The sequence below is a fragment of the Dreissena polymorpha genome, chromosome 3, assembly GCF_020536995.1.
Source record: "Dreissena polymorpha isolate Duluth1 chromosome 3, UMN_Dpol_1.0, whole genome shotgun sequence".
Taxonomy (NCBI): domain Eukaryota; kingdom Metazoa; phylum Mollusca; class Bivalvia; order Myida; family Dreissenidae; genus Dreissena; species Dreissena polymorpha.
The window spans coordinates 106,393,812-106,409,355 of NC_068357.1; positions in this window are offsets into that span (position 1 = coordinate 106,393,812).

Sequence of the window (15,544 nt, forward strand, 5' to 3'; positions counted from 1 at the left end):
TACTTTAGGTATGGGTATTATTTTTATGGCAATTGTTTAATCAAAGGTTGGCAATGTTTTTTTTATGATATGTCATAGAAATCAATACTTTTAATATGATAAGAATAGTTATTTGTCAATTTGTTACATATTTAAAAAAATGTACATTACAAATCTGTAAATATTGGCCATGCATGTTTATCATATTATATTATATATGTATATATTGTACATGTCATGGATTAGACAATAAACTTATGAACTCTAAAATCTGCATATGAAGACGTAAAGCTGATACCCGGCATGTCGTAAAAAACTGGCAGTTATAACTTGGGCAATTCTACTTAATTAATATATAATACATTAAAGAAGAGGCCCAAGCGGCCAAACATCGCAGTAAACATGGCCATTATGGTCATGAATCGACATATATATTTTTAGTCAAACATATATTAAACGCTAAAAAAATGCCCACTTAAGCGAGAGAGCGTCTTTCGAAACACAAAACGTAGCTCTCACGTTGAAGGCATGGGACTTGACTGGTCTGGAATTTGGCGGTGAAATAATTATAACACATCTTATGAGCAGGTCGCATGGTGATAAGGCAAAATTGTGAAATTGTACACATCAGTTTACTAGTCATATAGTGAAAACTGCATCGGCTGCCGTTTTTTTCAACGGACAGAAACCATTTCGAGCTGAAGATATCGTCATGACAAAATTCTGGTAATGTTTCATGAAAACATAAAATCCAAAAACTATTATTTCTAGAATCTTCGTATTTTTTTTAATACACCTGCCAGTACAAAATGATCAGCCCTAAATAAGGACTGAATGATTCGCTTTTAGGCATATATAAACGTGTTTTTTGCACATATAATTTGGAGCAAAAAGAGAGAAATAAGGCTGAAATGTGAAAATAAGCATTGGGATCTGTGATGCTGAAATGGGGCTGAATTTTGTAATTTCACGGTTGGAAATTTAGAAATGGGATTTTTATGGGACGGAGTTAGGGCTAAAGTTGTGAAAACAATATATGTACGTCACTATCGGCTCGGGGCGCTAATTTGTCTTTGCTGCATTTTATGAAATTCAGCTTTAATGTATAATTTTTCTTGCCTATTTTGTGTTATTGTGACATATTTTATCAATACATTACAATTAAACACATAAAAAATATCGTATATACCCGCTTTAAAGATGATAAATTCTCTTTAACGCTCAATTATAGTTCTTTAGGTTTTAATGTAACTAGTGGTTTATAACACAAATGTTTCTTATTTTGTTTACCATCTTAAATTACTGTTTTATTAAAATACAGAATGCCGCTGTAAACCAGTTCACTTAGGTAGTCGCTTTTTTACATCATTTTAACTATGCGCATTAGTACCCAGTTTTACAATCACCAGTGTTTTACCAACTTCAATATTTTATTACAGGTGTTTAACATAAGGTTAACAGGGGCAATATGTTGTTGTTGTTTTGTATGATGTATGTTTATGAAACATGTATTTGTAAAAAAGAAAAGAAAAAAGCAATAGTTTTAAGTGTAATATTACACACTTAAATGTCTTTTACAAATCTATAAGATTGGCCATGCATGTTTGTAAATTGTGTTATTGTAATTATTATTATATTGTACATGTCATGGACTAGAAAATAAACTTTGAAACTCTCTCTGAATGGACTGATATGACAAGTTAAGAACCATGACTGTATCAATTAAACATTCCAAGGCACAATTTAATTACCGAATTACACGTCACAGAATAAAGGTGATCACAAACAAGCTAACCAATCGAAAGTTTGTATCAAGATAATTTACAAAATTAAACACACTACACATACCATAACCTAATCCTTTTGTTTTTGATTGTTATTCAATATTCAATATTTAACTTTTCATTTTAGTTTGTTAAAATGACACCAAAATAAGTAACTCTCAAGGCATCCATTTTCAAACAAGATCCACGTGTACAGCGCAATGATTGTACTACCATTGTATGCACAGGCTCTTCTTCGGCCTCAACTGGGCCCTGACATCGCTTCGTGACTGCACTATTGACGTCCATGTCAGCGAAATAAGTTGCTGCGAATTTTTCATTGTCTACATGTTGACATATGCTTAAATCCTACACAAAAATTACTGTTTAAAAATCATATCGACAAGTCCCTTGAAGTGAATTGATAATAGGGACCTTAGATTAAAGTGCAAAATAGTGTCACTTCACTTGTTAGAATTATAATACCGGTATATGTTTATAATGAAAAATACATATTTTAATTGCCATCTTTGGCACAATTGTTGACATGTATAAAAATGAGTAAAATGTTAGCATCTCCTCTTTATAAATACTGAAGGAATTCCCCTTATCTTTCATGATTTTGAGAGTTTGACCTGATAGATATGGGTATCTAGTAGCTGCTTCTGGTATCATAATATGATACATTGTATTATAACAGCTGTATCATAAGTGTTAAATATCAGGTTTTCAAATCTCATAAGACGGTATTAAGGTTCTGCGTTTTTAATATAAAACTTGTTGACTTAGTGTTCGGACAAAACAGTATTCAAAGTATGCTAAGATATTGTCAAGATATTTGAAAATAATTGCAAACTTTTTATAAAATACCAGCATAGAAAACATATTTGTGGCAAGCCAAAGTGACATCACTGAGTCAGTGTGGTGAGCCATAGTGACAACACTGAGTCTGTGTGGTGAGCCATAGTGACATCACTGAGTCGGTGTGGTGAGCCATAGTTACATCATTAAAGCTGTTAGGTGAGCCACATTGACATCACCAAGACTGGTGAGTCATAGTGTCATCACTGAGTCTGTGTGGTTATTCATAGTAACATCACTGAGTCTGTGTGGTGAGCCATAGTGACATCACTGAGTCTGTGTGGTGAGCCATAGTGACATCATTAAAGCTGTTAGGTGAGCCATATTGACATCACTAAGACTGGTGAGTCATAGTGACATCACTGAGTCTGTGTGTCGAACCATAGTAACATCACTGACTCTGTGTGGTGAGCCATTGTGACATCACAGAGTCAGGGTGGTGCGCAATAGTGACATCAATGAGAATGTGTGATGAGCCATAGTGACATCATAAAGTCTGAGTGGGGTGTCATAGTGAAATCACCGAGTCTGTGTGGTGAGCCATTGTGACAACACAGAGTCTATGTGGTGAACCAAAGTGACATCACTGAGTCTGTGAGGTGACCCATAGTGTCATCACAAAGTCTGTGTGGGGTGTCATAGTTACATCACTTAGTGTGTGTGGTGAGCCATAATGACATCACTGAGTCTGTCTGGTTAGTCATGGTGTAATCACTGAGTCTGTGTGGTGAGCCATACTTACATAATTGAGTCAGTGTGGTGCGGCATAGTAACATCATTGATTATGTGTGGTGAGAAATAGTGACATCACTGAGTCTGTGTGGTAAGCCTTAGTGACATCACTTAGTCTATGTGGTGAGCTGTAGTTATATCACCGCCTCTGTGTGTTGAGTCAGAGTGACACCACTAAGTCTGTGTCGTGAGTCATAGTGACATCACTGAGTCTGTTTGGGGAGCCATAGTGACATCACTTTGTCAGTGTGGTGAGCCATAGTGACATCACTGAGTCTATGTGTTGAGCCATAGTAACATCACTGAGTCTGTGTGGTGAGTCATAGTAACATCACTTAGTCTGTATGGTGAGCCATAGTAACATCACTGAGTCTGTGTGGTGAGCCATAGTGACATCACTGAGTCTGTGTGGTGAGCCATAGTGACATCACTGAGTCTGTTTGGTGAGCCATAGTGACATCACTGAGTCAGTGTGGTGAGCCATAGTGACATCACTGAGTCTATGTGTTGAGCCATAGTAACATCACTGAGTCTGTGTGGTGAGTCATAGTAACATCACTTAGTCTGTATGGTGAGCCATAGTGACATCACTGAGTCTGTGTGGTGAGCCATAGTGACATCACTTAGTCTGTGTGGTGAGCCATAGTGACATCACTGAGTCTGTTTAGTGTGCCATAGTGACATCACTTAGTCTGTGTGGTGAGCCATAGTGACATCACTTAGTCTGTGTGGTGAGCCATAGTGACATCACTGAGTCTGTTTGGTGAGCCAAAGTGACATCACTGAGTCTGTGTGGTGAGCCAAAGTGACATCACTGAGTCTGTTTAGTGAGCCATAGTGACATCACTGAGTCTGTGTGGTGAGCCATAGTGACATCACTGAGTCTGTGTGGTGAGCCATAGTGACATCACTGAGTCTGTTTAGTGAGCCATAGTGACATCACTGAGTCTGTTAAGTGAGCCATAGTGACATCACTGAGTCTGTGTGGTGAGCCATAGTGACATCACTGAGTCTGTGTGGTGAGCCATAGTGACATCACTTAGTCTGTGTGGTGAGCCATAGTGGCATCACTGAGTCTGTGTGGTGAGCCATAGTGACATCACTGAGTCTCTGTGGTGAGCCATAGTGACATCACTTAGTCTGTTTGGTGAGCCATAGTGACATCACTGAGTCTGTGTGGTGAGCCATAGTGACATCACTGAGTCTGTTTGGTGAGCCATAGTGACATCACTGAGTCTGTGTGGTGAGCGATAGTGACATCACTGAGTCTGTTTGGGGAGCCATAGTGACATAACCGAGTCTGTGTGTTGAGCCAAAGTACCATCGCAGAGACTGTGTTGTGAGCCACGGTGACACCATTGAGTCTGTGTGGTGAGCCATAGTTATATCATTTCGTCTGTGTGGTGGGCCATAGTGACATTACTGATTCTGTTTGGTGAGCAATAGTGACATCAATGAGTCTTGTGGGGAGCCATAGTGACATCACTGGTTTTTGTGTGGTGAGCCATAGTGACATCACTGAGTCATTGTGATTAGCAATAGTGACATCACTGAGTCCGTCTGGTGAACCAAAGTGACATCACTGAGTCTGTCTGGTGAGCCATAGTGACCTCACTGAGTCTGTGTGTGAAGTTTTTTTACATCGTTGAGGTGTTTGGTGCGCCTTAGTGTCCACACTGAGTCTGTGTGGTTAGCCATAGTGACATCACTGAGTCTGTTTCGTGAGCCTTATTGACATCAGTGAGTCTGTGTTTTGAAACTATTTACATCGTGGAGTTGTTTGGTGCGCCTTGGTGGCAACACTGTGGTAAACCACAGTGACATTACTGAGTGAGTATTGTGAGGTATAGTGACATCTTTGAGATTGTGTGGTGAGTAATAGTGACAACAATGAGTCTGTGTAGTTAGCCATAGTGACATCACTTGTTTTGTTTGGTGAGTCATAGTGACATCACTGAGTCTGTGTGGTGAGCAATAGTGACATCACTGAGTCTGTCTGTTGAACCATAGTGACATCACTGAGTCTGTGTGGTGAGCAATAGTGATATCACTGAGTCTGTGTGGTGAGCATAGTTAAATCACTGAGTCTGTCTGGTGAGCAATAGTTACATCACTAACTCTGTGTGTTGAGCAATAGTTACATCACTGAGTCTGTGTGGTGAGCCATAGTTACATCACTAGTCTGTGTGGTGATATTATCTACATCGTGGAGATGTTTGGTGCGCCTTAGTGACATCACGGAGTCTGTGTGGTGAGCAATAGTGACATCACTGAGTCTTTGTGATGAGCCCTAGTGACATCACTGAGTCTGTGTGGTGAGCCTTATTGACATCATGGAACCTGTGTTGTTAGCCTTCGAAACATAGTTTAGCTTCTCTGGTGAACCTTGGAAGCACAACTAAGCCTGTGTTGTGAGCAATCCTGAGCTCACTGAGTAAACGCGATAAGCCTTAGTGCCATACTGAAGCATGTAAGATGTGCGGTTCTGACATTAATGAGATATCATGATACCATTGGGCATGTGTTGAGTCGAAGTGATTTAAATGAGACATAGTGACATTGAAGTTAATAGCAAGATGGTTTCCGGTAATGGCGGGTGTTGACGTGTTTTTTTTCGCTCGTCGGAAAATAGTGAATATGTGACTCTAAACAAACCTCTATGGTCAAAAATTTATATCGGTGTATTTCATAGTGCACGTGTCGTTAGCTTGTGCTAAAACTTTTGACATGAACTATGCAGGAAAGGATATATTTGGACATCTCTTTTGTCAAAGGTATCTAATAAATATAAATATGTGTTTGTATGCTCGTCGATTCAATATCACCGTGAACTAGTCTCTACCAGTTGTTCAATTAGCATTCAGTGTCGATCATTTTTGCCTGTTACCAGTTTCGCTATTACCTGTTACCTAAGAACATAATCGGTTTACCGTTAGTGCACATACGTCTCGCTTTGTTACACTGGTCTGCTAATCTTTGCTATACTGTGCTATACTATTGAAAAAAAGAAGCATCAACATGAATAACCTTCACTCCACACCTGTAGTGGGTAAAAGATGTGATAAACGCGAATTATCAACATCCAGTATTGAAATTGATGATGAAAATAAGAGGAACAAGCTATCAGACTCTGACATGTTGCAAAACAGTGCAGCCGTGACAAATGTTCATCTGAGCGAGGCGGATCTTGAAACAATCACCAACAGGATACACGCATTATTCAAAATTGACCTCGAAGCTTAGGTAACATCGATTGTGTAGGCCCTGTCCCGCAGGTAATAACAGGGATTAACGCTTCACTAAATGAAAAAATTGAGTCACTTGTACATGAAAACAAAGTACTCAAAGATCAGGTGGCTGTGCTAACGATGCAAGCTGATCGCGCAGAGCAATACAGTCGCCGTAACTGCGTACGTGTCACCGGGATCCCGGAAACTGATGAGGAGATCACTGACAACATTATTATGGACATGGCAAGCGAACTTGGTGCCAATCTCTCTATAGACGAGATAGATCGCTCCCATAGGTTAGGTCCCCGATCGCAATCCAGTTTAAAGCCCAGAGACATAATTGTAAAGTTCGTTTCCTACAGATCCCGTCAAAAACTGTATAATGTGAGATCTCAGGCTAAAGGCTCCGTAAATTACCGAAGGAATCACATCAATGAGGCCCTAACAAAGCATCGCAGTGAGCTGTTTTTCGATGCACGTAAACTTGTACGTGACAAGCTTGTAGAAAGTGCATGGACCCATGACGGAACTATTTTAGTGCGTGATCGTGCACGTGTGATCCATCGTGTAGAAACATATGAACAGCTAAACAAGCTCCGCTCCAATGCCAATAGATCATACGCATCGGTCGCCAGCGTGAAGATTTCCTGAACGAACATTGTCCACTCTTTCTTCGCTGTACAGTATGTATATATCATTCTCGAGACTTGACCATATAACAGTTAAACGTGATCCACATGCTTGTCATTTCATATCCAATTTATAGAATAAACACCTTCACATAAAATAAATGCCATTCAGTGATGTTCAAGCATTATCACGATCAAACATTTAAAATCCGCTTTGATAGTGATTTGCTATGCCTCATTGCCTATGTTCACATAAATATGTTCTGTTGTCAACCTTTCAAGATGCTTACTGAACATCTACCGGTATCTTTCTGCTAGTCGGAAATTTAAATACATACATTTCGTATAGATGCACTAAATTAAAATCGTATTAGCATTGAACGTACACAACACAAATGAACGTACTCTGTCTTTCTACGTTGTATCACAGTACCTAATATTTATTGTAACCTTATTAATGTCATCATATAAATAAAATTAGACCAGCTTATATACATTTACTGTTATTATGCCTCTACGCTGTATCACTGCTCGTTCGAAGTATTTGTATTCTGATATAATTATATAACTGTAGTATTCTTTTGTGTGTTTTTTGTAGCGGTATAATTTCTTGACTGGCGATTTACTACTACACTGTTATAATGCATGTAGCAAATTAATTTCACACTCTCTGACTGATTAAGTTTGTCTTGCTCTTGATAATAGTGCTGTATATATTTTAGGTGTATTACTGTATGATAGCGCTAGTTGTCTACACTTCTTGTTAAATGAGAGTACTAATTACATATACATATAAAGCTACACATGTAACTCATGTTATATGAACGTTAAAAACTACTCATGTATGGCGTTATAAAAATGTATATATATATATATATATATATATATATATATATATATATATATATATATATATATATATATATATATATATATATATATATATATATATATGTCTATTTGCATACGCATGCGTGTGTGAGCGTGTGTGTGTGTTAAATGTATCCGTGTACGTGTGCATATGTATTACATGGTTCTGTATTATTAGTTCATTGACATAATGATGCTAATTATAGTGTCTTCTTGTCGTGTACGTGTTTAACGGTTTAACTGTCGTGTTTTTTCTTAAAGTACTATTTTTCGTACATTACTGCTTATTACATTAAACGGATTTATATAAAATAAATAATAATAATAAAAAATAACACGAATCACTTTAAACAGCTACTCTATCTTCATAAATATGAAAGCTTATGTGGTTTTAACTGTATAACTGTTCGATTGGCGAACTCATACTGCATTATTTTAACTTATGACTGTTTGATTAGCTAATTAATACTACCTTGTTAAAATCCACGTTGCAAGCCAAAGGAATATTCTCTAATTGAGTAATTCTGTCTTATGTCTCTTTACATGACTATGTATCCATGATGTGCATGTTATTCTCTTGTAACTATGTACTTTTACTTCTTCTTGTAAGTGTACAATACCGTTATAGCATAAGTATGTAAGTCTTCATCGAATAAGTGCACCTTACACCATCCAACTATTGTGAATGACACTTAATTCTCCATCTGACCAGCTCGTTTACAAAATGACCTCTTACCACCTGATTAACCTCTGTATTATTTTTTTTATTTGCTTTATTTTTTTAATTTATTATTCTCAGGACGAAGGACTTGTTGATGGATCTTGGATCATTGTAAATCTTGCTAAAGTGCACTCACCTTTCTCAATGTGTAATGATGGCTACATATAACATTTTACCAAGATACAAACCATTCGGATTGTGGTTCGCAACTTTAAATGTATTAGTCTTAATCTCGTTGTACAATGACGAAATTTCTCTTGAATCGTCTATACAAAACATCAGAGGGCAATCCCAACTTTTCCGGCATATTAAACGTCCGTACACACGCGCGACAGTTAGTGAACGCTACTATTCTAATGTTATATTTGTTAGAAAAACACTTTTTGTCTTTTTAACAGTGTTGATAGTTACATGGCTAATCACAATCATGTTGCTTTCTGGGGATATCGAACTAAACCCTGGCCCTGTATCTATTAGTTTTCAAGCTTCCTCTGTCACGGAGATAAATACACTTACTGACTTATTGACAATGCCTAATAACTTTTCATTTATTCAGTATAATATTCAGAGTATTTTGAACAAATTAGATATTCTTACAGCAGAACTATCGAATTTTGATGTATTATCCTTCACTGAGACTTGGCTTAATAATTCTATTGAAACTGACGATCTACTTATCCCTTCTTATCACCGCCCTGAGCGCAAAGATCGAACACATGATAGCCACGGTGGCGTCATACTATACGTAAAAGATTTTATCCACTATGAACGCAGACCTGATCTTGAGCCTATTTCATTAGAATGCATTTGGATTGAACTACACTTGCAGGGTAAAATGCGTGTCTTATTTGGGTTATATTATAGACCACCAAATGCAAAATGCGTCTTACACTAAACTCATTGACGACTCTATTGGTTTAGCAATTGACACCGGTATATCAGATAGTATAATAACGGGTGATTTTAACATGAATAACAATATACCTACATTAGCAAGAAAACTTGATTCTTGGTGCCTTGAGTACAGCCTTGTCCAAGTTATTGACGAACCAACGCATTTCACAGAAAGGTCCTCGGCAATTCTTGACTTGTTGCTTCTTAGTAACCCAAACAGCTTGGTATTATCGGGTGTCGGTGATCCTTTTCTTGATCAACAGTATCGCTACCATTGCCCTATTTTTTGGTCTATTCAAATATAACAAGCCAAAAGCGAAAATATACGAACGTCTTATATGGAAATATGAGGACGGTAACTACGATTTGTTACGCGAAACTTTCTCTACATTTAACTGGGAATCAATTGCAAGTTCTGATGTTGACACATATTGCACTAATATCACTGATACTATTATCCGTAATGCTAAACTATGTATTCCTCACCGGCTAATAAAGATCAAACCGCGTGACGCCCCTTGGCTCAATATACATATACGTCGTATGATAAGAAAACGTAAACGAGCTTACAAACACGCGAAATGTAAACAAAGTATATAATATTGGTCGAAATTCCGTATGCTTCGAAACCAGACCACATCATTAATTAGACAAGCGAAAGATCATTACTACGACAGCCTATGCGAAAAACTCAAACAGAATAACCACACAGCTAAGGACTGGTGGAGAACTCTTAAGCCATTTATCAATAAACCTTATAATAACTCTTTGTCTGCTCTCATAAATCCCGCTGACGATTCGATTGTAACTGATTGCGTTTTAAAGGCGAACATTCTTAACAATTTCTTTCAAAGTCAGTCAAAAATTGACATTGATAACGAAAACTTACCGGATCTTACTTATGTTCCAATTTCTAACTTGCTAGAGTCTTTCATTATCACTCCGACTGATGTTCACGATATTCTAAAAACTCTCTCGGTAGACAAAGCATCAGGACCTGATGGTATAAGTAACCGTATCTTGAAAGAATGTAGAAACGAATTGTCCCCCTCTTTATGTGACTTTTTTAATTTTTCACTCGACAAATGTATAATGCCAAGCTGTTGGAAAGAAGCGAACGTCAGTGCAGTTCTAAAAAAAGGTGACCCTAAATGAGCGATTAACTACTGTCCTATATCATTGCTTAATACAATGGAAAAAGTGTTTGAAAAAATAATATTTAAACACGTGTACAATCACCTTATTAGCAACAAAATTCTGACCTCATTTCAATCTGGCTTTCTGCCAGGCGATTCAACCACAAACCAACTAACCTATATTTACGATACGTTTTGCAAAGCCCTCGACAATGGATTAGAAGTAAAAGCTGTCTTTTTTGACATTAGTAAAGCGTTTGATAAAGTCTGGCACCTGGGTCTTTTACATAAACTGAATAATATTGGCATCCGTGGAAAGTTACACTCTTGAGTTTATAAACTATCTTAATGGAAGACGTCAACGCGTAGTACTTCCAGGCGCAGTCTCAAATTGTGCCTCACTAGAGGCCGGTGTTCCACAGGGCTCTATATTAGGGCCCCTTTTATTTCTAATATTCATAAATGATATTGTAAACGATATCCAAAGTAACATTCGTCTATTTGCCGACGACACATCCCTATATATTATCATAGATGACCCAAACACGTCAAATGTAATTTTGCATAACGATATCAACCGAATATCTGACTGGGCCTTAAAATGGCATGTCTTATTTAATCCCTCCAAATCTGAAACACTAACATTCTCCAGAAAGCAACATCCGAATACTATATAATTTCACAATGTTGTCAGCGCCAATACCGGAAGTAAGCTCTCACAAGCATCTAGGAGTTTTCCTTTCTAACGATTGTAAGTGGCACAACGATATTAAATATATATCAGATAAAGCATAGAGTCGAATCAATATTATGCGTAAATTGAGATTTAAACTTGACCGTAAATCACTCGAAATAATTTATATGTCATTTATCCGACCGCTGATAGAATATTCAGACGTAATATGGGATAATTGTACTCAAGCAGAAAAACATGAACTCGACAAAATTCAAACCGAAGCAGCTCGCATTGCATGTGGAGCATCCAAATTAGTATCCTTAAACGATTTGCAAAAAGAAATTAACTGGGAACCGCTTCAAGATCGACGCGACAAACATCAACTAATACTTTTTTACAAAATGCAAAATTCCCTCACCCCTCAGTACTTGACCGACCTGGTACCTCAACATTTCGGTGCTGCTACTAGGTATAATCTCCGTAATGCAAATGCTTTACGCACATCCGAATCAAGATCAACCATTTATTATAATTCCTTTCTACCAGCAGTTATTCGAAAATGGAATATACTACCAGAAGAAGTAAAAAGTAGTGAATCGTTGAATATATTTAAATCAAAGCTTAAAAGAAGTTTGATTAAAACACCATCGTACTTTTATATAGGGAAACGTTATCTCCAAATAATTCATACGCGGTTAAGGACTAAATCAAGTGCGCTTAATGAACACCTTTACGCGAAAAACATCATCGAATCCCCACTATGTTCCTGTGGAGATATTGAATCCAATAACCACTTCTTCTTCGTATGTCCTAACTTTAACGCAATACGTACTACATTAATGAACAGTATCTCAAGCTTAATCAGCGATGTTGAGCTTGATAATCTTCTTTTCGGCAATACACATCTTACCGATAGTGAAAACTCTGATATTTTTCTACATGTTCAACAATTTATAAAAGAATCCCGGCGATTCTACTAACAATCCGGTAATGGTTAGTTGTTGTTGTTCCAAATCCATGTCCTCGCATCTACAATCCTTCGTCCTAATTTCCTTATTGTATCCAAGTCCTCGCATCTACAATCCTTCGTCCTCATTTTCCTTGATGTTTTCTTTATGTTTTTCCTTTTTTTTCCTTACTACTCTTATTTAGTTTTCTTTCAAAACCGTTGTATACTTACCACTAATATTTCCTATGTCTAGCATAAACTAAGCTGTATTTTTCCTAATACACTGCCAATTATGTGTAAATATAATCGCAAGGAGAGAAACTCTATAAGAATTATTTCTTCCGTTTCAATCCTTTTCTGATAACTATTGTATTGTGTATTTTGATATATTGTACTTGCCAAAAAGAAATAAATATGTTTAAACTAAGTTAATAACAAGAAACGTAAGTAGCCGATGGGATAGAATGTAAAGGGAAAGTTTCGTTGCAAGTATTCGTTTATGTCATTCCGTGATTAGCACAGCTTTAGTTAAACGTACCGCCAACCTGAATTGGACAATTAATAAATGTGTTATTACAATGAGGAAGACAAAATGAATTCAAAACGCATGGCGACATTATCTTCTTTGAAATTAAACTCATTTTCAAACGACATCATTTTATGTAAAGAACTCGACTCGAGCATAAACCTTAAGTGTAATTATAAATGTTGTACTAAAAAATTCTGCCGATTTAATTAAAGACATTTAAAACGATATTTTATTGGGCACATTCACATGCGCCGTCAGAAACGGGATGGGTTGTTTTTTATTATCTCCGATACAAGTGGTCCAGACTTTCCGGCCTTGTCGATTTATACTGTCGCAGACAAATACTATTGTTGCAAAGTTGAGATAACATTAGACTTTAAATACACTAGACATGTTGTCTGGGACGAGCAGATTAATGATTTATTTGTAAATGAACCGAGGGCGTAAACAATATGATATACTATTTGTTTATTTATAATGCTACACTATATGTGTAATGTTTTGGCCAATACATGTTTACAGATGTTGGCTTTGTTTAAGTGTATCATAATTGATATTGCATCTATTTCGAATGATTACTACTCATAAATTAGTACGTGTCTATGTCATGAGTGTTATTTCGGTCCTGGTGTACAATGTTATGCTATCGTTTAAATCTAACAAAACGTAAAATTTAAATTCAATCTGTGAACAAGTCCCTTAAAGTATTAGTTTAGCATGCGTGTTGGAATCATCAGAACGTGAAATGATGGGTTATTCATAGAAATAAAATATGCATAGTAATTCAAGTTCACCAAAATCATAACGACACACATCAATCAGTTTTAAAATCAGATTTCTTCTGTTTTGTCGTCGGTATCTGGAAGTTTTAAGTTTGTTCGCTAAGTCTGTTTCTACGGAATGACTAAATATATATTTCCAACTGAACAACGCTATGTAAATAAGTGCGTTAAGCTAAACATTATTTCAGGTTTCATCGGTGATGTTCAAAACTTTTCTGTTTTTAGCCTGAGGTTGCTTAATTGCGGAGCTTGTACATAACCTACACGTTTTTGTTTCGGAAAATCATTGTAATCAATGAAGAAAACATTAGAGTCAATAATGTCATCTAAATAACAAGGGTGTTCATCCAAGATTGATAAACGCAACCGATAGGCGCTATTTTCAATTCCTCTACATTACGTTGAGTCCCTTTCTGAAATATTCTACTCCAAAAACATTAACCTTGTATGTCATTTAATATATTATTAAAAAGTTTTTGTCATTTATATCGCTTTAGAAATAAAAGACTACATTGAATGTAATGGTTGGAACATAACGGTTATTAATTGTTTATGCAATCGTTATGTTATCAATTAGCTTGGCAGGAGGAATGGAGACATTACTTTAAAAACTTGTAAATATTTAAAGCAGACGAATGCCGCGGTATGTGTACATTGCAGGTGTTCGAAACGAATTTCTGCAATACTCGTTTCCGACCGACTCGATGTCCGTCCATCCTTTCGTCCGTCACATACTTTGTTTTCGTGCAAAATGTAAGACACTAATGATTCGAATTGTATTTAACTGCATACTAAGCATTGATATTGAGTGGACACGCACATTTTGTTAACTCGTACCACTCCAATGGCCTTTCAGTGATTTAATTCCTTTGGTTTAAAATTTTACACTGTTATATTAATGTTTCGTTTTTGCGCAAGATCTCATTAAAAATAATCCGAAATTATCTTAATCAGTCAAGCTTTATATCGTATACTCAAATTTCTTTACCAGTCAAGCGATATATGATACGTAAATATATCAGTTCGTGTCAAGCAATATATCATACACAAAATACATATTTACCAGTCAAGCTATATTTCATGAATATAAATACATGTTTATTTTAAACGTATATTTGAGTTTCGCATTTAAGTGCAATATTAACCTCTTTGTAATTCTCTTTTCTAATACACAATGCCAGCTAGTTTCTTTAAAAAGGGGCCATACGCTCCATAATGCAATCATACACAAAATTAACTTTGTAACATGAACAATCAAAACATCTTTTCATGGAAACAAGTCAGAATTTCTAATCGTCATATCATAATTGTAATTGTTTGATACAAAACAACACTAAACTCAAATACACAATTTATTTCAAACATAATTTATAACAATAGCAGCAACGGAGGTATATCATCTAAGCTTCAAAATTAAGAAGAGGCAACTTGGAAATGTAAAAAATCAATTGGTTACATGAAATGTTTGTGAAACATATATGCACCTCCAACCGAACCACCATGATTTTTAAATGAATGTTTAATCATGCAGCAGAGAAAATCAAAATATAGTTACATAAACTAGCATATTATTTTTGTATAAATACCCTATTTAAGAGAACTAAATGTTTATAGTTGAATGCATTATTTTGGTGCCAGTACAATAGTCTATCATTTAATTTAGTTCCAAACGATCAGGTGGCGTTAATTGAAAAGCTTTGTAAGGGATGTTTCTATGGGTATTTACGGTAATGAAAATAAATCACCTATTAACTTTCATACAAGCCACTATGAGCATGACTTTTAACCTGATT